This window comes from Lontra canadensis, unplaced genomic scaffold (assembly GCF_010015895.1).
Source record: "Lontra canadensis isolate GAN:19392208 unplaced genomic scaffold, GSC_riverotter_1.0 scaffold6, whole genome shotgun sequence".
Classification (NCBI taxonomy): Eukaryota; Metazoa; Chordata; class Mammalia; order Carnivora; family Mustelidae; genus Lontra; species Lontra canadensis.
The window spans coordinates 5618619-5646333 of NW_022631000.1; the positions used below are offsets into that span (position 1 = coordinate 5618619).

Genomic DNA, 27715 nt, shown 5'->3' on the forward strand with positions numbered 1-27715 from the left:
ACAAATTGCCTCTTTCTTCTATACTTAAAGTCCTTAGAAGTTATGGTAAATTGCTTATTTCACCCAGGTCTGTAATACATTATGTCAAAATATGTTTATACTTGCCCCCCCACACAGTGCTGCTATATCATGCATCTTTAGGGAAATGGCTATGCCTTTTAACTTGTATCTCATTGTACATAATAAAATTCCCATCACAACTTCACTGGCCTTATTTCTCACTACTTTCTTCCTTGGTTTCTGTCATCCAGTCATGCAGTTGACTTCTTTTGGTTTTCATTTCTTTTGGTTTCTTAAATTTGTGACTTTGACTCCAAATTATGTTATTTGTCCTGTTTTGAATGGTATCTTACCCTTTTAATCCCCCAACTCCAATATATACACCCTTCACCTTGCAAATTCTTCCTCATCTTTCAGAACTCAACTTTACTCTCTCTCAGATCTCCTTGAACAAGATCTTCTTAATAATTCTCCTTTATAAAATAATAATAATAATAACCAATTTTAATTATCTAATTGGTTATGTGTATCACTTATGTACTCCTGTGTAACAACCCATCACAAAATTCATTGGCTTCAAAAAAAACTAAAGAAACTAAAATATATATATATATTATTGCTCACATTCTACAGGTTGGTCATGGATTTCATTTGCTGGTCTCTCCTAGACTCATTCAACGACAGGACCAAAATGGCTTTATTCATATGTCTGGAAGTTGGTAATGATTAACTCTCTTTCTCCAGTATATTAAACTGGCTTTTATACCTCATGGCTGTCTCAAGATCGGATTATAAAAGCACAAGACATTAATTGTGAGGCAACCTAAGATCCAGAATTCACACACTAAACTTGTGTTTCATTCTCTCAGCCAAAGCAATTTACAAGGCCAACCCCCAGCCCCATTCAAGGAGATGGAGAGACAGATTTCACTTTTTCTTGGAAGAAACAGAAATATCACACAGCATAGGGCATGGACAAAAAAGGCATGGTTCATTCTGGGCCATTTTTTAAACTCTGCAACATTATGTATAATTATTCATTTAATTTCTATTTTCCCCACTGGAAAATCGGTATTTGTAAACAGGTACTATGATTTTTTTTAATTAAGTATAATTGACATCCATTATTTTATTATTAGTTTCAGGTGATTCAACATTTATATATTGTGAAGGGATTGCCACAATAAGTTGTGGTCATCTATCACCATATGAAGGTAATAAATACTATTAACTATATTCCCCATCCTATATATTAATCCCCATGACCTATAATTTAATAACCAGAAGTTTGCACTTCTTCATCTATTCATCCATTTCACCCCACCTTTCCAATCTCCTTCCTTTCTAGCAACCACCAGTCTGTTCTCTGTATCTATGAAACTGGGTTTTGTTTCACTTTTTAGATACCATGTATAAGTGAAATCATACAGTATTTGTATTTGTATATGAGTTATTCCACTTAGCATTAAACCCTCCAGTTTCATTCATGTTTCCTTGTTGTTTAAAACGGCAAGATCTTATATTTATGGTTGACTCATATTCCATTGTGTGTGTGTATGTATGACATTTTTTCTTACCTATTTATCTGTTGATGGATGCAGGTGGTTTCCATATCTTGCCTATTGTAAATAATGCTAGAGTAAACATGAAAGTGCATATATATTTTAGAATTGGTGTTTTTTTTTTTTCTTCAGATAGATACCTAGAAGTGGAATTTCTGGACATTATTGTAGTTTTATTTCTATTTTTTTAAATATTTTTTTATTTTTTATTAACATATAATGTATTATTAGCCCCAGGGGTACAGGTTTGTGAATCACCAGGTTTACACACTTCACAGCACCCACCATAGCACACACCATTCCCAATGACCATAACCCAATCACCCTCTCCCTATACCCCCCACCCTCCCCAGCAACCCTCAGTTTGTTTTGTGAGATTAAGTCTCTTATGGTTTTTCTACCTCCCAATCCCTTCTTGTTTCATTTTTTTCCTTCCCTACCCCCCAAACCACCTGCACTGTCTCTCAAATTCCTCATATCAGAGAGATCATATGATAATTGTCTTTCTATGACTGACTTATTTTGCTCAGCATAATATCCTCTAGTTCCATCCACGTCATTGCAAATGGCAAGATTTCATTTCTTTTGATGGCTGCATAGTATTCCATTGTGTATATATACCACATCTTCTTTATCCATTCATCTGCTGATGGACATCTAGGTTCTTTCCATAGTTTGGCTATTGTGGACATTGCTGCTATAAACATTTGGGTGCACATTGCCTTTCGGATCACTACATTTGTATCTTTAGGGTAAATACCCAGTAGTGTGATTCCTGGCTCATAGGGTATCTCTATTTTCAACTTTTTGAGGAACCTCCATGCTGTTTTCCAGAGTGGTGGCATCAGTTTGCATTCCCACCAATAGTATAGGAGGGTTCCCCTTTCTCCACATCCTCACCAGCATCTGTCATTTCATGACATTAATTTTAGCCATTCTGACTGGTGTGAGATGGTATCTCATTGTGGTTTTGATTTGTATTTCCTTGATGTCTAGTGATGTTGAGCAATTCGTCATGTGTCTATTGGCCTTCTGGATGTCTTCTTTGCAGAAATGTCTTTTCATGTCCTCTGCCCATTTCTTGATCGGATTATTTGTTCTTTGGGTGTAGAGTTTGATAAGCTCTTTATAGATTTTGGATACTAGCCCTTTATCTGATATGTCATTTCCAAATATCTTCTCCCATTCTGTCAGTTGTCTTGGTTTTGTTGACTGTTTCCTTTGCTGTGCAAAAGCTTTTGATCTTGATGAAGTCCCAATAATTCATTTTTGCTCTTGCTTCCCTTGCTGTTTGTGATGTTCCTAGGAAGAAGTTGCTGCAGCTGAGGTCAAAGAGGTAGCTGCCTGTGTTCTCCTCAAGGATTTTGATGGATTTCTATCTTCACCCATTTTGAGTCTATTTTCATGTGTGGTGTAAGGAAATGGTCCAATTTCATTTTTCTGCATGTGGCTGTCCAATTTTCCCAACACCATTTGTTGAAGAGACTGTCTTTTTTCTATTGGACATTCTTTCCTGCTTTGTCAAAGATTAGTTGACCCTAGAACTGGAGGTCTGTTTCTGGGCTCTCTATTCTGTTCCATTGATCTATGTGTCTGTTTTTGTGCCAGGACCATACTGTCTTGATGATGACAGCTTTGTAATAGAGCTTGAAGTCTGGAATTGTGATGCCACCAACTTTGGCTTTCTTTTTCAATATTCCTCTGGCTATTCGAGGTCTTTTCTGGTGCCATAAAAATTTTAGGATTATTTGTCCCATTTCTTTGAAAAATGGATGGGATTTTGATAAGGATTGCATTAAATGTGTAGACTGCTTTAGGTAGCATAGACATATCACAATATTTGTTCTTCCAACCCACGAGCATGGAACATTTTTCCATTTCTTTATGTCTTCCTCAATTTCTTTCATGAGTACTTTATAGTTTTCTGAGTATAGATTTTTTGCCCCTTTGGTATGGTTTATTCCTAGGTATCTTATGGTTTTGAGCGCAGTTGTAAATGGGATTGACTCCTTAGTTTCTCTTTCTTCTGTCTTGTTGTTGGTGTAAATAAATGCAACTGATTTTTGTGCATTGACTTTATATCCTGACACTTTACTGAATTCCTGTACAAGTTCTAGCAGATTTGAAGTGGAGTCTTTTGGGTTTTCCACATATAGTATCATATCATCTGCAAAGAGTGAAAGTTTGGGGGCACTTGAGTGGCTCAGTGGGTTAAAACCTCTGCCTTTGGCTTGGGTCATGATCTCAGGGTCCTGGGATCAAGCCCCACATCAGGGTCTCTGCTTGGTGGGGAGCCTGATTCCTCTTCTTTCTCTGCCTATCTCCTCTGCCTACTTGTGATCTCTGTCTGTTAAATAAATAAATAAAATCTTAAAAAAAAAAGAGTGATATTTTGACTTCTCCTTTGCTGATTCAGATGCCTTTAATTTCTTTCTGTTGTCTGATTGCTGAGGTTATGTTGAATAGCAGTGGTAATAATGGACATCCCTGCCGTGTTCGTGACCTTAGCAGAAAAGCTCTCAGTTTTTCTCCATTGAGAATGATATTAGCAGTGGGTTTTTCATAGAGGGCATTGATGATATTGAGGTATGTACTCTCTATCCCTACTCTTTGAAGAGTTTTGATCAGGAAAGGATGCTGTACTTTGTCAAATGCTTTTTCAGCATCTATTGAGAGTATCATATGGTTCTTATTCTTTTTTTTATTAATGTGTTGTATCACATTGATTGATTTGTGAATGTTGAACTAACCTTTCAGCCCAGGAATAAATCCCACTTGGTTGTGGTGAATAATCCTTTTAACGTACTGTTAGATCCTATTGGCTAGTATTTTGATGAGAATTTCTGCATTTCTGTTCATCAAGGATATTGGTCCATAATTCTCTTTTTTGATGGGATTTTTGGTTTTGGGATCAATGTTGTGCTGGCCTCATAAACTGAGTTTGGAAGTTTTCCTCCCATTTCTATTTTTTTAGAACAGGTTCAGGAGAATAGGAATTAATTCTTCTTTAAATGTTTGGTAGAACTCCCCTGGGAAGCCATCTGGCCCTGGGCTCTTGTTTGTTGGGAGATTTTTGATGACTGCTTCAATCTCCTTACTGGTTATGGGTCTGTTCAGGTTTTCTATTTCTTCCTCATTCAGTTGTGGTAGTTTATACATCTCTAGGAATGCATCCATTTCTTCCAGATTGTCAAATTTGTTGGTGTATAGTTGCTCATAATATGTTCTTATAATTGTTTGCTTGTATTTCTTTGGTATGGTTGTGATCTCTCCTCTTCCATTCACGATTTTATTTATTTGGGTCCTTTGTCTTTTCTTTTTGATAAGTCTGGCCAGGGGTTTATCAATCTTATTAATTCTTTCAAAGAACCAGCTCCTAGTTGCATTGATTTGTTCTATTGGTTTTTTTTGTTGTTTTTTTCTTTGTTGTTGTTGTTTTGTTTTGTTTACCTATCGACCCTCCCTGCCAAGACTGATGCCAGAAGCTTACAGCCTAGGTTTTCTCCTAGGAGTTTTATAGTTTTAGGTCTTACATTCAAGTCTTTAATCTATTTTGAGTTTATTTTTATATATGGTGTAAAATAGTGGTACCATGAATTTTTTAATCTCTGCCACATTACCAGTATTCACTGTAGTCTTTGGCATGTTCTAGGCATCTATAAATATTTGTTGAATGAATAATTCAATGAGTGAATCAATGAATGAGTGGCAAATTAATAAAAAAATAACAAACATTTCACAAACTTCTATCAGAATAAAGTCTAATCCACAAAAAGCTATTTCTCTTCTTGACCCCAGGAAAGTAGACACCCCATAGAGCTATCTGAGTTTACCTACATTTTGTTGAGTGTCAGAGTGTTATATTAGTTTTTTATTGCTGTTGTAACAAAAGGACACAAATTTAATTCACTAAATTAAATTAATTCAACATAAATCTATGAGTTCACACTCTGTCAATTAGAAGTATTGCATGACTCCACAGGGTTCTCTTTTGAGATTTTTACAAGGCAGAAATCAAAGTATCATCTTGCTGGACTTTTATCTGTAGGAAGTGGAAAGAATCAACTTCCAGAATTAGTGAAGCTGATCAAAATCCAGTTACTTCCAATTGTCTAAGTCCAATTGCCTAAGTCCTCCTCTCTTGCCAGGTGGTAGCTGGGAGTCATCCTCAGCTTTTCTAGGCCACCCATATTCCTTGTCACACAAACCCCTCCATCTTTAGGTCAATGACATTCATAGAGAACTTTTCATGTGCAAATTTCTCTGACTCTTTCTTCTGTCCTCAACTGGGAGAATCCTTAAAAAAGGTTTTATGTAATTAAATCGGGCCTACCTGGATAATCTATGCAAATTGTATTATCTTAAAGTCAATTAGTTATTTTTTTTAAGATTTTATTTATTTATTTGACAGACAGATCACAAGTGGGCAGAGAGGCAGGCAAAGAGAGAGGAAGGGAAGCAGGCTCCCTGCTGAGCAGACCTGATGCGGGGTTTGATCCCAGGACCCTGAGATCATGACCTGAGCCTAAGGCAGAGGCTTTAAGCCACTGAACCACCCAGGCACCCCTAAAGTCCATTGGTTATTAACCTTAATTACATTTGCAAAGATATTTTTGCCATGTAATATAATATATTCACAGGTATGGCACAAGGGGGCAGAGGTCTGGGGCCAAAATTCTATCAGAGATATTAAATAGCAATAAAGTTAAAGTTCTAGGAGGTAAAAAATCAATTTAGGGGATGAATTTAGGAAAAGATGATTTCAGAACTCCAAGTCAGTCATGTTGTTTCTTCTCTAAAATCAACTACCATTTCATATGTCCACTGTAATGTATCCTACCTATTGACCCTGTAATCTGTGAAAATATTTGTCACACTGAATGAATTTAACCTAAGGTCTTGTCTCTGATAAGGATATCTGCAATTTAGCACACATAGAACAAGTTGTGATATGAAAAGACAAACGCCATTCAATGCTTATAGAATTTGGATTACACAGTATTGGGGGCTGACGTGTGTCTCTTAAAATTCGTATGTTGAAACTCTGTACTCCAGTATCTCAAAATTTTGTGAATAGAATCTTTGAAGAGGGGATTAAATTAAAATGAAGCCCTTAAAGTGATCCTTTACCTAATCTGACTGGTGTTCTTATAAAAAGAGGACATTGGAAATGAAGAGAAACACCAAGCATGTGCATGCATAGAGGAAAGACCTTGTGAGGACACCCAAAAAGGTAGCTATCTGCAAGGCAGAGAGAGAGGCCTCAGGAGAAATCAAATCTGCTTAGACCTTGTCTTGGACTTCCACTCTTCAGAATTTGTGAGAAAATAAATTTCTGTTGTTTAAGGCATCAAATCTCTTGAATTTTGTTACAGCAACCCTAGCAAGCTAATACATAGGTGAAGGGATATTAAAAATGAACATCTTATGAACAGTCAGTGGTAAAAATTTATCAGAAATTTTATTAACATCATTTCATCTATTATTAGATCTTTTTTTAAAAAGGAATTTAAAAACTTGGAAGAAAATTTAGATTGATTAGTTATCACTTCCTCATTATTTTAAATTTCCCAGTGTCAGAGAAAAGAAAGCTAGATGATTAGACAATTATATAATGTAATGTAATAATTGTTATAGCTGAGAAGAGTGAAAGACCAGTATTGCTGCTTATTCACATAACATTGTTCAGAATGATAAAATAATGGGATATTTGTTAACAGAACCACAGATAAATACTACCTGTGACACTGGTTGTCTATGCATTTAAAGCAATGTATTTTATAATGTTTCTAATTGGAAATGCCTTTGTACTTTGGATTCATTCCTTCGTTCATTCGTTCAAGTAATATGTATTAAGTACCTACTTAATGTGCCAGTCACATATTCAGGCAACATTGTTAAGTAGTGTAGATTAAGGCCTTAATGTATTTATGTTCAAGAAGGTGGGAATAAGCAAACAGCAGGCACTATGATGTTATTAGAATATAGAGAGTAAATATGGGTGTTATTTTATATATAAAACACATAAAATTTGTTTATATATTTTTATATATGGTCAAGACGGGATACAGTGGTGCTCATGCCTCAACATAGACTTTGATAAAGAGGCAAATATTCATTCAAATATTTGGGGAGAGAACTTTTCAGAGGCAGGGACCAGCCAGTGCCAAGGCCTTATACCAGAAACAGTCTAAATTTGTGTGAGAGAAATAGGAAGACAAGTTGCTTGAGAAGATGGGGAGAGAAATAATAGATGGAACTGGACTCTCAGGGACCAGTTCTTGTAGGGCCATGAAGCCTGTAGCAAGGACTTCGGATTTTCTGCTTATTATACCAGAAGCCATTGGAAGGTTATAAGAAAGGGAGTAACATGATTTGACCTATGTTTTAAAAGGATTTCTCTGGATACTAGTTTAGATTGATTGGAAAGGAAAAAGATGATTTAGAATAAAGTAGTGGTAGTGGTTGGACTTGGGATTTATTTTAAGTTGACGCTATACTTAAAGAAATCAACTGGTTGGGGCGCCTGGGTGGCTCAGTGGGTAAATGCCTCTGCCTTCAGCTCAGGTCATGATCTCAAGGTCCTGAGATGGAGCCCCACATCAGGCTCTCTGCTCAGCAGGGAGCCTGCTCCCCGCCCCCCTCTCTGCCTGCCTCTCTGCCTCCTTGTGATTTGTCTGTCAAATAAATAAATAAAATCTTTAAAAAAAAAAAAAAAGAAGAAGAAAGAAAGAAAGAAACTTACTTCCCCCCCCCCAAAAAAAAAAAAATAATCAACAGTTCACATTGGGTATGAGAAAAGTCAGTCAGAGCAATTAATATATTTGACCTGAGCAAGTAGGCGACTGATGATGCCACTTTATTAAATAGGAATCAATAAAAGGAAATAAATTTGGGGAGAAAAGTTAAAAATTTTATTTGGCCATGTAAAAGTTTGAGATAGCTGCAAGAGTTTTAACTATTGATAAATTGACAGTTCAAAATAGGCCAGCATCCAGAGAAGTGGTTTGGAGCTAAAAATAACTGACAGTTTACTAGTACAAAAAAAGGTACTCATAGCCATGAAAGCTAATGTGATCATCTAGGAGGGGAAAAAGAGGAAGAACTGAAGTTTGAGGATAAAATTCCAAGGAACTCCAAATCTGAAGACATTTACAGTAAACTTGACTTTTTTTTATTTACTGTTGCCCATATTTTTGTTGTTGGTGGTGTATTTCTGAAGTCAATGTCCTGCATCATTTTGGAACAGAATATTTTTATCTTCCATTTATTTAAGCCACTCTTGCTCTCTAAATATACAATATTTTCCTAAGAAAAGTTGGGTGGATCTGAGAGAGACCATGAAATTTTTGCATGCATGATTTTAAAGAGAAGCATTTATAGCTTTCTTTAGTGGTCTCATAAACTCTAAGACCATGGTAATTTTGCCCATGAAAGAAACAAAGTTATTTAATGCAATATCACCAAATCCCTAAAATGGAATTGCTGTATTCAGCAAGTGTTTTTGAGCATTAACAATAAATTGCACACACCAATATTTACTCTCCACACATTTTACTCTGATACAATGGAATAGGTTCTTCATTTAAACAGCAAAGCAATGTATTTTTTTTTATTCTGAAGGAAAGCAAAAATAAGAAAAAAAACTGTTTGAAGAAAATAATTTTAATATTTAAATAAATCTTCTCACTTGATTTCATTTATTACATGCTGAGTACATTTTATAAGAAAACAAACAGTTATTTTTCTCCTTTAAAGGAGGTTATATAATTGTAATTGTATGTAAGAAAACTGTTGTGGATTGAAAATGAAAGACAAGAGCAAAGAGAGACAATAAAATATATTTTTGAAAGAAGGAGTGGGAGTTGGAAAATTAAAAAAAAAGTGGGGTGATTAAGATAACATTGCTAAAAAATAGTTTTAGAATAATTTTAAAAATACAAAAAAGCTGCCAGTGCATTAGCATATGAGAAAATGTATTCTGAATTTGATTTAAAAAGTGGTCTCTCTTAAAACATGAAGGTGAGAGCTGAATATTTACTTACATTATGTTCTTACTGTTTATTTTATTCTGCAAAGTTCTGAAAGGAGAAGGTCAAAGTCACCTCTCTGAGGTTGCCCTCCAATGTATTCACTGATTTCCTGAGTGCAATTTTATAACTTAATTTCACTTACTCCAACTTGAGATTTTTGGGAAAAGGGAGGGGACTTTTAAACCCGTTAATAGCATTTAATAAGGTACTTTAGACATGAACAATGTTTCATAGTCCATAATAATTAAAGTTACCAGTAAATGTATATGTGTTCCAACTGGAAGATGTAAATTTACTTCAAGATTCTTTCAAAACCCCATTGAATTTAGATATTTACAAAATGATCTAAGTTTTATAGCTATTATGTTAACTAGACCAATTGCTTATTTTATGACTTCAGAGAGTAGACACCACAACCATCATTTTGGAGGTGAATGAATTTCATTAGTCTGAAAATTTCCCTTACATTTGATTTTCTTTTAACATTACCTAGAGTAGTTACTTCCAAATTATGAACTAAAACTAACTCTATTTCAAATCTAATTCAGGACACACACATTCAAACTTTCTCATTCTAAAATCAACAGAATATTATAATTTGATCATTATTTCATAAAATTTTTATTTCATCAAATATGCAGAAGGAAAAGGAAGCTTCTTATCTATTAACAAACAAAGTTCTATTATGACATAATATTGTAAAAGTACATGGCAGAAAGACATAATATAAAGTCTATTTCACCAATCCTTAAATGGTGTTACAAGTGTTTGGAGGCTCCATTTTATTAATTTTTTAAAGTAAGTCCACATATATTTAATTTCTATTATTGTATTAAGAAATGATTAGAGTATATTTCCAACAACATCAATGATCAAGTTTCTCTTTAAATACAGGCTTACCTTGTTTGGGGTCTCTAGGTTTAGCTGTCATATTGGAGGCTGCCAGTAGGTGGCAATGTAATTTATGAAGACATTAGAAGAAAGAAAGCTGTGTGAAGGAAAACGTCTCTTAAAAAAACAATGCAATTTATTATTGGTCACGGAACCAAGTCCAAACTGTAAGTTTTTGTTTGAATATCTTCTTAGGAAAATCTTCTTGTGTTATATTCTAGAATTCTTTTTCACTTGGAAGGAAGAGACTAAAATTTATGAGCAGATGAAGAGAACGTTCTGAAAAGTATATGAATCTTCTAGCTCAGATATTTTAAATAAATACCTGCAATTAAATAAATTTAATTGGCTTGATTTATTTCTTTAATTGAATTGATAAATCCAAATAGACTTTGCATAGAATCAGCCAAAGGCTAGCACTATATGCCTCTCCTAAACATAGACTTTGCTCTCAACCTTTACATTGTGCTTTACCCTTTGCAGGTGAAAAGGCAACAACTTTGTACCTCTCTTGCTCTGACAATCTAGTTGTTAATTAGCAGTGCTCTATAAGGTTTGGTATATATATATATATATATATTTTTTTTTTTTTTTCTAAAATAAATAACCTCATTGACTTCTTGTAACCATGTAATCTGTTATTCAGAAGTTGTGGTAATGCTTTTAATAGTGTTCTCCCATTCCCACTCTAAAAATAGTTTGCTGTTCTTATTTAGTAAATTAGACCAAACTTTGAGCACTAAGTCATACTCTTTTAATTTCTACCACCATTTTGTTTCCTACCCAGGAGAACTATAACCTTCCCAAGGCAGATTTATGTAGAAAAAGAACAGATAAGAAACAAGATCTTAGACCAGCTCTTAAACCAGCTCTACCTTTTATTAGTTCTATCACCTGGGCCAAATCATTTAACCTTTTGGAGCCCCACATTTCTAGTCTGGAAAATGAAAGGATTATTGTAAATAATCTCTAAATCCTCTTCCAGTTCTGCAACATTCTGGTTCTTTGTATAGGATTTCAAAGTGAGTCATCAACTTTATACTTCCTGTATTTCCTTTTCTAAATCAGTCTATGAATTGAATTGGCTTGAAAATAGCTTCACAAGAATAAATTGGTAAAACAGTATTTGAGTGGATCACTTGGAAGAGTTTTCTAAATTGTTATTAAAATATCTATAATCAATGTCAGATGGTTAGTTACATATATGAAATAATTTTCTTTGCACTGCCAATCTTATTATTAAGAGAAATAATCATAATTTTGCAATTTAAATACTTAAATATGGGCACTTGGGTTCGCATGAATATGACATATTATTATCCTTTATATTTTCTTCCCTCTTGTAAGTTTTCTTTCTGGTCCTTGTATAGACTAGCTGTTCCATCTAAATGATTAATGAGTTTTTTTTAATCAACTAAATCCTATACCTCCTAGCTCTAACTTTCTATGTGTAAGGAGAATTAGAAATTATCTTGCACTAGCAACACTATCCTTAAAAAGCAGTCTACCTAAATAAAAATAATGCATTCCATTTGTATGCTATGGTCTTTGGAAGGTACACATTAAATGTTTACAAATAATATACATGATACTTGTCAAGTTAGAGATATGAAATATTATTAGTTATGCTTTGTCTTCTACTTCTCTTGATTATGTTACTTTAACAAAAAATATATATTACATTATTGGGGAAAACACTGACCTATATGAATTAAGGGGGCCTTGGTTTCCTTCTTAGTTCTTAGTATCTAATATCTATGTGTACTTGGTCTAGTCATTTGAGATTTTATATATACATCATGAAGACCTAAATTATCCTTAAGCTTCTTTCTAGTTCTTATTTTTGTATATAATGAAATATATCTTTTCCACTTCTCTTACTTCATTCAGTTTATTTCATAATTTTTTCTGTTGTAGTGAAGAGAGAATCACAGAGATACTCACAAGGCTATCTCTCCCTTACATGGGTCCTTCAGGGACAATTTATGCGTTTGCTTTTGTTATATTGGATCCAAAGACAAGACCAAGCAAAAATGTGTATGATTCTTATTTTAGTTAAATTTAAATAGAAATCATTAAGCCTTTAGAAAACTTTTACTTGGCAATCAAAATAATTGTATTGTATATCCAAGGAAAATAAAAATTGAAACTGGAGTGAATGAGTAGTTGAATCACTACCTATGAAGATATTGCCAGTCTCTACCAGAGAAGAAAGAATGTTCTATAAAGTCCCCACAGAAACCAGCATCTTTAGCATTCTAGTAAACATGGAAATGGATCCAAGGAAGATAGTGTTTAAGAATGAATACCTCTAGGGATGCCTGTGTGGCTCAGTTGGCTAAGTGGCCTACTCTTGGTAGGCCAAGATCTCTTAGTCATGAAATTGAGCCCTGCGTTAGGCTCTGCACTCCACATAGAGTCTGCTTCAGAATTTCTCTCTGTCTCCTTCCAGCTCATGTTTTTTCTCTCTCAAATAAATAAATAAAATCTTAAAAAAGAAAAAAAAAAAAAAAAGAATGAATCTCTCTTTATGTTCCAAAAGATTTTTTGTTAAATTTCATAGGATGTTAAGGGCTTTGTGATTAAACTCGATGTGTTTTTGTAATAAACCAGTTGCTTAAATTCAGAGAAGACATAAAGAAACACAAGAAAAAATGTACTCTATTGTTATCAGGTCTTTAGAAGCAAAGCTGAGAGTAGAACGCAACATTTCTTATTCTTATAGATAAGAGAAAAAAAATCACACCAAAAAAAAAATGGAAGAAAAAAAGAAAAGAAAAAGCAAATAGTCTTACTAAAAAGTAGGCAGAGGACAGCAAAGGAAACAGTCAACAAAACCAAAAGACAACTGATAGAATGGGAAAAGATATTTGCAAATGACATATCAGATCAAGGGCTAGTACCCAAAATCTATAAAGAAATTATCAAACTCAATATCTAAAGAACAAATAATCCAATCAAGAAATGGTCAGAAGATATAAACAGACTTTTCTGCAAAGAAGATATCCAGATGGCCAAAAGACACATGAAAATGTGCTCAACATCACTTGGCATCAAGGAAATACAAGTCAAAACCACAGTGAGATATCATGTCACATCAGTCAGAATGGCTAAAATGAACAAGTTGAGGAAATGACAGGTTTTAGCAAGGATGTGGAGAGAGGGAAACCCTCCTACATTGTTGGTGGGAATGCAAACTTGTGTAGCCACTTTGGAAAACAGTATGGAGGTTCCTCAAAAAGTTGAAAAAAGAGCTACCCTATGACCCAGAAATCACACTACTAGGTATTTAGCCTAAATATACAAATGTAGTGATCTTAAGGGATACGTGCACCCGAATATTTATAGCGACAATATCCACAGTAACCAAACTATGGAAAGAGCCTAGATGTCCATCAACAGATGAATGGATAAAGAAGATGTGGTATATATATGCAATGGGATATTACGCAACCATCAAAAAACCGAAATCTTGCCATTTACAACAATGTGGATGGAACTATAGGGTATTATGCTAAGTTGAATAAGTCAATCAAAAAGACAATTATCATATGATCTCACTGATATGAGGAATTTGAGAGAGAAGACAGAGGATCATAAGGGAAGGGAGGGAAAAATGATACAAGATGAAACCAGAAAGGGAGACGAACCATAAGAGACTCCTAGTCTCAGGAAACAAACTGAGGGTTGCTGGAGGGGAGTAAGGTGGGAGGGATGCAGTGGCTGGGTAATGGATACTGGGGAGGGTATGTGCTATGGTGAATTGTGTGAGACTGATGAATCACAGACCTGTACCCCTGAAACAAATAATACATTATATGTTAATTAAAAAATAGGCAGAAGAATTGAATAGACATTTTTCCAAAGAAGACATACACATAGACAATAGACACCTAAAAAGATGGTCAACATCTTTGATAATCAGGGAAACAAATCAAAACAACAATGATATACCACTCTACATTGGCCAGAATGACCAATATAAAAAAGACAAAAGATAACAAAGTGTTGGTGAGGATGTGGAGAAAAAAAGAACTCTTGTGTGCTATTGGTAGGAATGTGAATTGGTACAACCACTGTGGAAAACTCTATGGAGTTTCCTCAAAAAATTAAAAATAGAAATATCCTAAGATCTAGTACTTCCACTACTGGATATTTATCCAAGGAAAATGAAAACACCAATTCAAAAAGATGTATGCACCCTTATGTTTATTACAGCATTATTTACAAGAGCCAATATATGGAAGATATAAAAAAAGAATGAAATATTGCCATTTAAATCAAAAAGGATTGGCCTTGAAAGTTTTAATGCTAAGTGAAAAAAAGTCAGAGAAAGACAGATACCATATGATTTCACTTCTATGTAAAATCAAAAAACAAAATCAGTGAATAAACAAAAAACAAGAAGAGACTCATAAATACAAAGAATACACTGGTGGTTGGCAGAGGGGAGTCTTGGGGGAGGTTAGGTAAGATGGGTAAAGAGGAGTGGGAAGTATAGGCTCTCAATAAACACAAAACAAAAAAACTACAATAATGAAAAGAATCAGAAGAAAGCTCATATACTAAACATCTGAACATGTAGCATGATAGCTAACCACACACACACACACACACACAGAAAGAGAAAGACCAAAAAATTAATTATCCAGAAGTTATTTTGAGTTTGACATATTAAGTTTCTTCTTTAATTAAAGTAGAATAAACAAATGGGGAAAGATTTATATGTTGGGGGTATGAAGGGGATGGGATATGAAGATCTATGATAAGACAACAAAGAATTTCAGATTTCATTTTATGTGAAATTAAGATTCTCATATAACCATCTAGAAAGAACTAGACACATGCAACATAGTATTATCCCAGTGCCATAAATTTTGGCATGCTCAATGTAGAATCTGAATTTTCTATGAAGACCAATCAGTCATTGGATATGTAGACATTTATATATAGTTAACAATCATGAGATGTGGTGCTGATTAAACCTTTAAAGGTGTTTTCCAATTTTAGGCTAATGATGACTCTCTAGCCCTTAGGTCTTTTTGCTTTCTGTTTTTGTTTTCATCAAAATCAGAACTGACTTAAAATTAGCTACATGAAAAATGGGTGAAATCTTTTTAGTTTATACATATATTTCGTTAATGCTGGTAGTGTGTTAAATAAATGTCTCCTGTACCATTAACAAAAGGACCAATTAAGTATGATTTTTTCCATTGGAAATACAGACGACACTGACACATAAATTTTTTTTTAATATACTTTAAACAGGGGAATTACCATCTATTTTAGTCCAGCATTTTTGAAACAAAAGTAGTAAATTGCCAGACTTTTTTACACTGCTTCTTATTATGTCCACAAACAGGAAATGTGCCCCCAATTAAATCTTTAGACATTTATAAGAAATATAATTTGAGTTTGTCTGCTTCTAACTTTAGAATGATACAGACAACCACTGATGGAAAAAATATGATTTAGTTTTATAAAGCTTGAGAAACATTATTTAAAATACCAGATTTTAAAAGAGTAAGTAAGAAGACACGTTTAGAGTACACCAAGAACTTACATGCTTTTGCTCTCCAAGCATCTAGCTTGGCCCTGGAAATGGTACCTTTAAAGTTTACATTATCATTTATCCAAATGTTAAGTGATGTGGAAAGTGTATTTTTACATTGAGTAGATACTTAGTTTTTATATAGGTCTTAATTTTGTAGTGCAAATCCCAGAGCTACAAATAAATAAATCCTAATCATTTTATAAATTAATTAATTTTAGCTCATTTACCTTTCATCTCATTTTTACACCAGGATAGTGACTTTAAAAAATTCTTACCACAATTTTAATTACAGAAGCAGGCATCTTTACCAAAGATTTTTTCAATACATATATACTATGCTCACACATTTATATCGGGTATAAGGATACTCAAAATGGATAATGGCTTTTGAATTTTGAAACAGAAATATAAATTAATATTATTTGTAGGTAGTCAAGTTTTTTTTTCAAATAAATCTCAGGTAATTAGATTTTTATATTTATCTGTTGAAAAATTATTTATAGCCACACTTCTACTGTGAGACATGAAAATAATAAAATAAATGACAAACCATACTAACCAGTCTACTGACACTCTTATTCTAAATGTAGAGATTTTAAAAATTTACCTCCAATATTAACTTTGTGTGTGTGTGTGTGTGTGTGTGTGTGTGTGTGCAGCATGTTAAAAATGTAGATGAAGTGACACTGTGGTAAATTCTTTTATACTTAGTAGATTAAACTAATATACCTTGAAAAGAGAAGTAGTGTTATTAAGCAACTGCTAGCCTCCCTCATTAATCTTGACTTAGATCTTTTTAGTGAGTCTTTATAAAGTGCTTTGGCTTTATAGGAAATAATCTATAGGAAAAGATGACCACCACTTACTAAAAAAATTTGCTGTCACCACCAAACTCATCAGCGCCCCAATAGAGTATCTCTCATCCAAGCTAACTATTTACCCTATTTGGATAAGGGAGAAGCATTTCCAGATCATTTCTCCATAGAGAGGAAAATCTCTAACTGCCTCTCTCTGCTTTAATGTTACCATTGCCAGGGCTTCCACATAATTTCTCTTATCCTATAGTAATTCTTGTCTATCCACGGTTCAAGAAAGAGACACTTTCTATAATCCTGTGCAAGGAAAAGGATAGCTATATCTGCTCAACCTTTGGTCTTGCAGGGCATTACTAAACCCCAGTGTGGTGTTGTTCCTGTTGTCATTATCATGGACTCCTTCTTCTCTTCATTTCTATATAGAAGTAGATATTTTAGCTGTGAAATGCATCAGCTTTGCCTGAGGAAACCTCATATGAGCTTTTGTAACCATAAGGACCATAAAAGACTTGGAAGCTCAAATTAAAAGTTAAAAAGTGAAAATTCATCAAGGAAAATAAAAAATGAAATTCACATTTTAAAAAGCTGAAATAAAAATGTGATAAAACATAGAAAGAGACTCATGATTTACAACACTCAAAGAAGGGGGGAAATGTCCTCTACATCCTAGAGATGAGATAACACAGTAGTTGAAGTAAAAATTTGGCTTACTGATATTTACCCTTGGCCATTTTCTACTTTTGATAAGGGATATCTAATGCTATAGAAAAAAATCTAAAACTTACTCTGTAATAATTCACAAAGACTGTCTCTATGAACCATATATTGCTTATTAAAACAGTATATTCTGAACCTGTCTGGTAAGATTGTAGTCATACTGTTAGCAGAAGACTTGCTTTTTTTCAATAGGTAATGGAAGTATTAAGGTCACTAGCTAATTCTCTTAAAATTTTATAATGTGAGATCTAGTGCACGGTAATCAGAAAACTGAATTTACTAGGTTAGTGAAAGAAAACTCCATGTTCCCTTAGTTTAATGGACTATGATTAAGTTACCTACACTTCCCAAGACACATAATCCTAAAGGTAACATGGGATCATGAAATCATTACTTCTCTAGCTCTGCTTGTCTTTTCTTAGAAGCTCCAATCCCCTTCGAAATTCTCCTAAAATTTAAGGGAACTCTCTTATTGTCTCCCTTTCAGCTTAACAATAGTGTTAACCTATGGTATTAGACATTTCAACTTTCTTAATGTGGACCCCATTGTGATAATATTCCCTCTTGTCAAAACCAGTAAATTAAGTTCATGAAAACTGAATTTATGAAACTAACAAGTAAGTTTTTTGCATATGATAAATCCATGAGATAGTGCTAAATGTATATGGTCAATGACTGCAAGGATTTTAAGGTTCACTAGAGAAAATGAATTGTAAGTAATTTTCTGAGAAGCATTGGGAAAAGGCAGGAACATTACATTAAACAAAATTTTGTTCTCCTACTAGAGAATTATATGCTGAATCTGAAAAAAAAAATTACCCAAACATGGCAGAGAAAGATAAAAATATTAATAAATAACATGTGTCTGTATATGTGTGCAAGTATGTGTAAAAGAATGAGAAAAATTATTACATAAGTCTAATAGGAATCTTATAAAGAGATACTAGAGAAAATGGAGGAGAGTGACATTAATGCTACTTAAAAATATGCCAAAACCAGTGAAAGACATGAATACACATGAATACACTGATACTGAAGCAGGCAAACATCAAAAATGATACTGAGAAGGAAAAAAAAATACTGTGAAAGGAGAGACGACCAAAACATGAATGGGTTAAATATTCAATATAAGATGTAAATGAAAGTACAAAGAAATACATTCAAAATGATAGAAGGAGAGAAAAAGAAAAGACAAGCTCTACTACTACCAAGACTTTTTATAAAGTTGGGAGAAGATTTTGGCAGCAAATACTAATATGACATAGTTATTTATTCAAATTTATAATAGAATTCTTAAATAAATACATAAAGGGTAAATATCTCAACAGAAAACAAAAAGCATTTCATAGGAGAAAAATAAGAATGGCTAAATCCCCATTTAGCCTAGGAAAAGCTGTTTAATTTCATTAAGATTCAGAGAAGTGTAAATTAAGTTATAAAATAGTTTATACCCACCAGATTGGCAAAACTTAATTCTGTGAATACTAAGTGTTGGAGTGGATGTCAAAAGGGGGAAACTTTTGACATAGCTGGTAGGAAGTTAATTGGTAAAATCATTGGAAAACAATTTGGCATTATCTAGTAAAACCAAATATGCCCATACCTTAGAAGTCAGAAATGCTCCACCCACATATACTGTTTAAAGAGGGAATCTTGCATATATATCTGGAGACATACAAATTAATGTCAGAACAACATTATTTATAACAACTAAAACAATAGGGGAAAATAACAAAATATTCATCAAATCTGTGAGGGTAAATGACTTACAGATTTACCTATAGAATATTATACATCAGGGGCACCTGGGTGGTTCAGTGGGTTAAAGCCTCTGCCTTTGGCTCAGGTCATGGTCCCGGGGTCCTGGGATCGAGCCCTGCATCAGGCTCTCTGCTCAGCAGGGAGCCTGCTTCTCTTCCTCTCTCTCTGCCTACCTGTCTGCCTACCTGTGATCTCTGTCTGTCAAATAAATAAATAAAATCTTAAAAAAAAAAAAAAAGAATATTATACATCAGGGAAAATATGTGAATTAGAGGAAAAAGCCACGACCAGATAGATCTTAGTAAATAAAGCAAGTTACAGTATAATAATATTTATAAAATTAGGCATAAATAAAATTAAGCCACACATTATTTAGAAATACCTGAGCATGTAAAAACTAATTTAAAAAGCAAGAAATTAATAAACACAAAAATCAGAAAGTTGTTTTCTCTAACAAAGAAGGTAATGGGATATGGGGGGGAATATGGTCATCATAGAGGTGATGTTTTGTTCTATGTTGTGTGATAGACTCAGGAATGCACTTTTATTCCATTTTATTTTTATTTTATTATATGTTATTATTCTTCCTCACATATTTTCTTTTTCTGGAACAACTTTTATGACATAAAAAATTGTTTGGAACTATGCATGTGAAGGGAGAAAGGAATTTCACAGCAAGACAAAGAGCATTAATGACGATAAATTCAGGGCCAATATGAGGAAATAGTTGATGGTGCCAATGATGCTATTGCTCATCAGAGGAACATCTACTTTCTGAACTCTCTGTAAGACTTTCTAATATCAAGGGCAAGTATATCTGAATTAAAAGCCCTGACCCCTTCCACTGCCATTGCCAATATTATTGCCCCTTCCATTGTCATTGCCTAGAGTTGCCAAATAAAATTCAGGATATCTGGTTAAATTTTAATTTCAGATGAACAATGATTTTTTTTTTTTGTAGTGTAAATATGCCCTAAATAATTTGTGGAAATTACTTATACTGAAAAAAACAAAAACAAAAACTGCTCCTTATCTGAAATTCAACTTTAACAGAGCATCCTTTATTTTTACTTGCCAAATCTGACAACTTTCGACATATCCCTTCCTTTCATAGCTGAACATACCATCTCCTGTCACTGAAGAACCCACGTACTTGAATGCTGCTGATGCTTTATCTCTCAATGTCTAAGCTCTTATATTCTTCACTACATTTTGTTACAGCCTTTTTTTTCTTTTAATGATTCAGGCATTAATCCATCAGCATGATGCCAAAGAACAATGAGAATGACTGAGAGCATATTGTATATCACTTTATCCTCCTTATGATTCTCTGTGAACCAAAAGCATGTGCCAGACTCTCTGGTTGGGATGAATTCTTTCTCAGGAAGCTCCCAGCACTCCCATGTAAATAGAACCACTGAAAGACTTGCAATAGCATTTTTCAGACATACCCACACATGGCTAAATCCTTGAATAAATAAAGCATGAGTTCAAAGTAGGTCCCAAGTTAAATTGAATGTTCAGTTGATAAACAGCTGCAATTAGCAATAGGAATTTTGCTGAGTAGCCTCATCTTTAAAACTTTCAAGAAGAGTTGTTCTTTGTCAGGATTTAAGTTGTCTTTCCAACCTTTTGGTCATTTTCTTTAGTGTATCCTAAAGTGATACACTAATTCACTAATCCTAGTGAATTAGACCAAAAAAAAAAAAGTTAACATTTTATAATTTAAAGCTAAGCATACATTCTTATTTTAGTTTGATTTTCTCTATATATACATAACATTTGCTCTCCTGTAGGCCATTTACAATTTTTTTCAAAAGTGTTCTAAAATCAAGATTTAAAAACAAAGACAACAACAAATTAACTAATAGAGGAAAATTAATATCCCAAAAAATATTAAATAAAAAGATAAGATTTTCTTCTTCTATGGAATTCTGCTTTCAGCTTTACTATGTCAATTTTGTAATTACATATCATTCAAACTTCAATATATTATTTCTTATGTCTTTTACCTAGTTATATTTATATCCTTCTGCTAATAATCAGCATTGATAGGTAAAAATTTATCAAGCAAAATAGAATGGCTAACAGGTCTAGACAATAAATGAGACACTTCAATGGACCTGAGATTGCAAAAGGTAAATTTTTTGTAAAGTTTAAAACTTACTTGTAAAGTCTGCTCATATTGTTAAGTTTCTGTGGTTGAGAATTGGACTATTGAATAATCTCAAAAGATCTTATGGCCACTATATCTTTCTGGGAAATACATTCCTATGATTTTAGAGATACATGTTTATTATGGGATGACAATTTTCTATTGGGCTTGTGGGTTTGGGCTCAGGAAGGAGTGAAAGAAAAAATTTCAAAAATACTAACACTTCATTTGTCATAGAACTTATATGACAACTAAGCAAGGGGACTAAACCACGTGTTTTGCTTTTGGTAACCAGGAAAATATACATAGAGTGTGATCATATAGACTACTAAGAAATACAGAATTCATTTAAATCAAAACCTGAGTTGAAATTATCAGAATCTGTGTCCCTGGTCTATTTCATCCACCCTAGCAAGAAGGCTTATAAAATGTAGGTTGAAAGAATTATTAGACTGGCTGATAAGGGACATGCATTAAACATATTGGCATTTGACAAGATGTTTTTATGAGATTAAAGCTCAAATAGAGTTAGGTGATATTTCAATTAGGTGGATTAGAAACTGAATGGTGGTGGTCAAAAAATGCTGGGTAGGAGATGAATATCAGTCTGTAATGGAGTTTCACAGAAGTCTGACCTTGAATATATTCTGTTCGCTATCAAATAGCATGATTGGAGAATAGCATCAATCAAGAGAAGAATGATATACAATATGATAAAAATCAGTTTTCAAAAGCATCTTGATAAGTAAGAATGGTGGGCCAAATCTTGCAAGTTACCTGCAATATGTATTCATACCTAAAGCCTGAAGTGCAATAGAATAGTACATTATAGATAAAATGTAAAAAAATTCAATATGTGTCCATTTTTATGATATTAATATAATCATGTATTGCATTACATTGTAATACTATAATCTTTTAATACTATAATTTCTAATTGAAGGAGGAGGTGGACCTTCTATTAGTTGCTCAAACTCCTCCCAGATTGATGTGTTCAATTTTGGGAAGACTATATAAGAATATATATCTAGGCAACCAGAAATGTGCTATAAAGGATATGACAAGGATGGTGATAGTATATTTTAAAACCTCTATCTGAGAAAAAGTTCATTATGGGGAATGGGAATCTCTAGTCAGGATTAAGAACTTTCAAATTGAAGAACAGAGAAAAAATGTCTGTTTTTCAAATGTTTGAAGTACTACAATACAAAGAACTAGATTTTTTTTCCTTAACATGAGATGTTAAGGAAATTAACATCTCCTTAACATGAGATGTTAAGAATTAGGGACAAATGGAAACCTACATTGATACAGATTTTCATTTAATGTAAGGAAAAGATTAAAATCTGACCAACCAATCTGTATTTGGTTATCCATGTCTAAATAATTATTTGTTTGGGATATTGTGGAGATGTGATACTGAATGACAAAATTGGCTAAGTGACATGTAAAAACACTGAGTCCTGACAATGTGAGATTTGTTATTTAACTAGATTTTATTTTTTTTATAAGTTTTGCATTTTTTTAAAAGATTTTATTTATTTATTTGACAGACAGAGATCACAAGTAGGCAGAGAGGCAGGCAGAGAGAGAGGGGAAGGGAAGCAGGCTCCCTGCTGAGCAGAGAGCCCAATGTGGGGCTCGATCCCAGGGGCCTGGGATCATGACCTGAGCTGAAGGCAGAGGCTTCAATCCACTGAGCCACCCAGGCACCTTTAACTAGATTTTAAATTCATCTTTACCATGATCTTCTCTCTCTGCAATGTATTTTGAGTATTTTACTTCAACATTCACTGCAGTATAATAGATATACCAAGAAATCCCCAAATCTTTGTGTGGATGGGAGATCATTAGTTGTATGATTCTGCCCTAATACATATGTTGATAAAGGGAAACATAGGTTTTTTGTCACATAAATGGTACTTTCCTTGAGGACCATGCTATATGTACGTAGCACAGATAATGACAGAATATTCTAGGCAGCAATAGAGCAAGACTGAGGACAGAAGACTTTCAATGGATCTGGTTATGAAAGCAAAGTAAAGAGACTAACAATGAACCAGAAAAAGTAATAAGAGTGAAAAACTCACAGAAAATTTCATCAACAACAAAAGAACTCCACTAAAGAAAACACTATCAAAAAGAAAGGAAGGATTGACATTAGAAAAGGAAGAAACCATCAAAAGCGGGGAAATATGGTACAAAAGTTAAATGCAGCTCACATTGGGTGACTGGAGCATTTTCAAAAACAACTGGAAATGAGAGAGAGATGAGAGGCAGTATGTACAGTGAAATTTGCATAAAAATTCAGCCACTCACTGTAGAAAGGAAAGAATTTTAGCAGGGGAAAGTAGCCCAGACAAAGGGAAGCCTCAATGGAAACAGACAACATAAGCTCCAAAGATGTGATACAGATAATGTGTCCCATAAACAAAGGGAAACTGCACAAAACATGAAAAGGAAAGGCCAGTCCACAGGCAAAGAAGAGGAACAGGATTTTGTACAAAAACGCACTGTGTGAACAGTGATAACAAAGAAAAGAGGAGGAAGATTTAGTTGGAAAGGAATTGAAAGAATTGATGAGATTGAAAGTATTTATAAAGAATACAAAGAAAAATATCCGAGTAACTCTCATCAGCTCTCTCCCCTCATCGCCACCACACACACACACACACACACACACATGAACAGTTACCATCCCATTTAAACTTCATTCTACATTCTGAATTATCACTGGTTACTTAATTTAGACAGACAAAACCATATTCTCATCATCAGCAGGTCAAGTTTTACTATGGAGTCTTATACTTAGGAAATGATTCCAACTCCCTGCACAAGTTTGATGCTATAAATGATTGTAATCTATGCATTAGTTAATAGAACAAATATAAAATTACTACTCTTTCTGTTAATATGAGCTTCTACAAAAACGCTGAAACACAAGTGGTCAGAAAATTTGTGATGGAGTTTTCCTGTATGAGTTTTTACAATATAGAATTAATGACAATTTCTGCTTAGAACTCTATCATAGTGTTCTATGTAGAGTACACAGTCTAAAAACTGAACACTTACCCTTTAATAATCTCTTTAATAGATAGCACACATATAACCATTAACAAACAAAATTATAACATACCTTAGTCATAATTTTAGTGATACTGGTGAGAATGTGAGGTAATAGGTGTTCACTCACACTGTTGGCAGGAAAATAATTGGTATAAATATTCTAGAAGACAATTAAGCAATATTTAGGAATGTTTAAACTGTCCAACTCAAGAATCCCCCTTTCAGGGAATTATGCATAAAATAATAAGTTTACAGGGACAATGTAAGAGATATTCATTATAGGGGGGTTAAATTAGCAACATAATAGAAACAATCTAAATGCCAACCAAAGGGAGATAAGTCAAATAAATTATGGTAGATTTGTAAATGAAATAGCATACAACCATTCAAAATTATGTAAATGAAGCAAAGTACTTGCAATAGAGTGATGTCTATGATAACACATTGGGAGAAAAATGTATGCTATGCAAAAGTTTTATACAATAATCTTAATTTTTGTGATTAAAGAGATTATATTTTATGTCAATGCAAAGGAAAAATTTGAAAGACAATGCACTCAGGCTAACAGCATACTTTTAACTACTTTGTGAACTCTTTAAAATGGTTGCCAGGGGCGCCTGGATGGCTCAGTTGGTTAAAGCCTCTGCCTTCGGCTCAGGTCATGATCCCAGGGTCCTGGGAATGAGCCCCAAGTCAGGCTCTCTGCTCAACAGGGAGCTTGCTTCCCCCCCCTCCCCAACCTGCCTCTCTGCCTACTTGTGATTTCTGTCTGTCAAATAAACAAATAAAATCTTAAAAAAAAATGATTGTCATACTTTTGTAATCACAAAAAAATTGTGTCATATATATTTTATAAAACAGGAAAACACCATCATGGTTTGGCTAGTTTTGACAAAAGGAAGTAAATAATTTGAAGAGGGATATGGGATATTTTAGATCAATTCTAAAATGGAAATTTAGAACTAACATGTGTTTTTAACTTTATGATGAGGGGTAGGAGTTGGAGTTAAAGTAGGACACATTCTGAAAGCAATAATGAGACCCTATCCTCAGTGGCTTACATAAAACCATGTTTTATAGAATGGAGCAAGGATGAACTGGGTACACATGGACGCTATTTTAACTGTGTTTCAATAAATGCTTAGAAATAAAGCTGGGAAAACTCTGTCAAAATCTATTAGTGGTTTTACTAACACAAATGTTGAAAACTTATTCCAGATGTTGGGACAGGTTGAATATATTATCAGGGTCCCTTGCCCAAATTGTCGAGATATTTACCTTCTGGATTTCAATGTCCATCATCCTACATTAGCTCATGTTCTAACTGCTACACTTATTATTAATTTTTTATTATAATTCACTTATAAAATCAAATAATTCCAATTATAATATTTGGTTATAGAGGGGTGTGTGTGTATATATATATATAATATATCTAGCTAGATGCAACTTTCAGTGAACTTGTAATTTGTAAATGATCTCTGAAATTGGGACTGTTTATTTTCTTTTACTCAAACTTTAGAATAGAAGATCCTCACTTAGTTGATGTTACAAGCAAAGTGAAGGAAATGTCCTAGAGCCCCTATGAAAGATTTATTTTGATTTGACTAAAATGAGCCCTGTTAAATTATGAAGTGATTTTTCCTTTATTGAAAGTCTCTTATAAGTCTTTATTTCAATTTCAAAAATGAGAACTATTTTATAATTATATAAAAAGAGGGTGCAGATTATTTTGAAGTGAATGCATAGTAGCATACAGTGGAAGAATTTATAATTTTCCTACTTCAGTAAAGATAAACTTCTTATACATATATGTGGAAAAAAATCATGGTATTTCATTTAACTGGATATAAATGAATATTGGATGTCTAGCAACAAAAATAATTGATCCCACACTATACGGTCCTTGGAAATTGAGATTGATAAGAAAGTGAAAATATTAGAGATTACATAACACATTAGCAGATGAGTGAAAAAGTCAGTAGGACCAGAAGCATAATTTGTTAAGACATATAAGGAGACAGATCAGAGGAACAAGAAATAATAAGAGCATGAGAAGTCCTAATACTTTTTTTTTTTAATTTTTAAAAATTTATTTGACAGAGAGAACACAAGCAGGGAGATTGGCAAAGGGAGGGAGAGAAGCAGGCTCCCCGCTGAGCAGGGAACCTGATATGGGGCTCCATCTCAGGACTCTGAGATCAGGACCTAAGCCAAAGGCAGATGTTTAACTGACTGAGCCACCCAGGCACCCAGCAAGTCCTAACACGTACTGAACAGAATTAAAGGAGACTTTGTAGACTCCATCCATAAGAGCTGAGGACCTAAGACAAAATCCCGTGTGAGTTATTTATTTATTTTTCCCCACTTTGGCCTCTTTAAACAGGATGGATCCATATAAAAAGTATTCTTTCTTATGTGTGATCATTATTTTTGACATTTTCTTTACTTGGCTTGGAGGATTTATGTGGTTTTGGTCTTCTTCTTATCTTGCAGAGGAAAAAGAACACAAGTAACACTCTAAATACCAAGATATCAGATTATACACAGCTCCATCTAAGTTTTCAGTGTTCAGTTGTGGGCCCTGGGCTGAGCAATCGAGAAGCTGAGCAATCACAGACAAAATGTAAGTCCAAGCCTCAAGGTCTGAACTGGGAACTAGTTAAAACTGTGTTGATGGGTGAGCATGGCTGTTTGTGTCGGTGTGAGTTTTTGTAATTTGAGTTTTCACAATATCAAACAGGGCTGTCCCAGGGAAATAATTACATGTTGAAATAAATAGGTTTTTCTTTCCTCATGACTTCATTATACTCATTTAAAATATTTTCTTTTACCTGAGTTTGGATTGTTCACAAGATTGCTCCATATTACGAGCTCTAAACAAATTCTCATACAATTCTGTCATTCCTACATCATCCTAGAACCCCAAATACCCATGACTGCCAAAAAGAAAGGTGTTGGTATTGCTCAAATGCCATTTGAGCTGCATCACTACTCTGAGGGGAAGTGTTGTCATCTCTTCTTGTCTAGGAAAAGGATTGGAGAGATCCAGTTCTTGCCTTGAGGAATACACACCCGGCAAGTGGCAGAACCGGGGTGAATGATAGCAGAAATGATGGGAGTTTGTGAGTATACTCATTAGCAATTAGCCAAATCAAAAA

The 27715-nt window shown here is 33.8% G+C and overlaps 1 long non-coding RNA gene across 1 annotated transcript; it reads left to right on the top strand.

Moving 5' to 3' along the window:
* Positions 1-1137: 1137 nt before the first annotated feature.
* On the top strand, positions 1138-27127 carry LOC116864798. Its single transcript, XR_004382087.1, has 3 exons — positions 1138-1214; positions 10514-10653; positions 27051-27127. It is a non-coding gene; the product is annotated as an uncharacterized LOC116864798 (long non-coding RNA).
* The last annotated feature ends 588 nt before the right edge of the window (positions 27128-27715 follow it).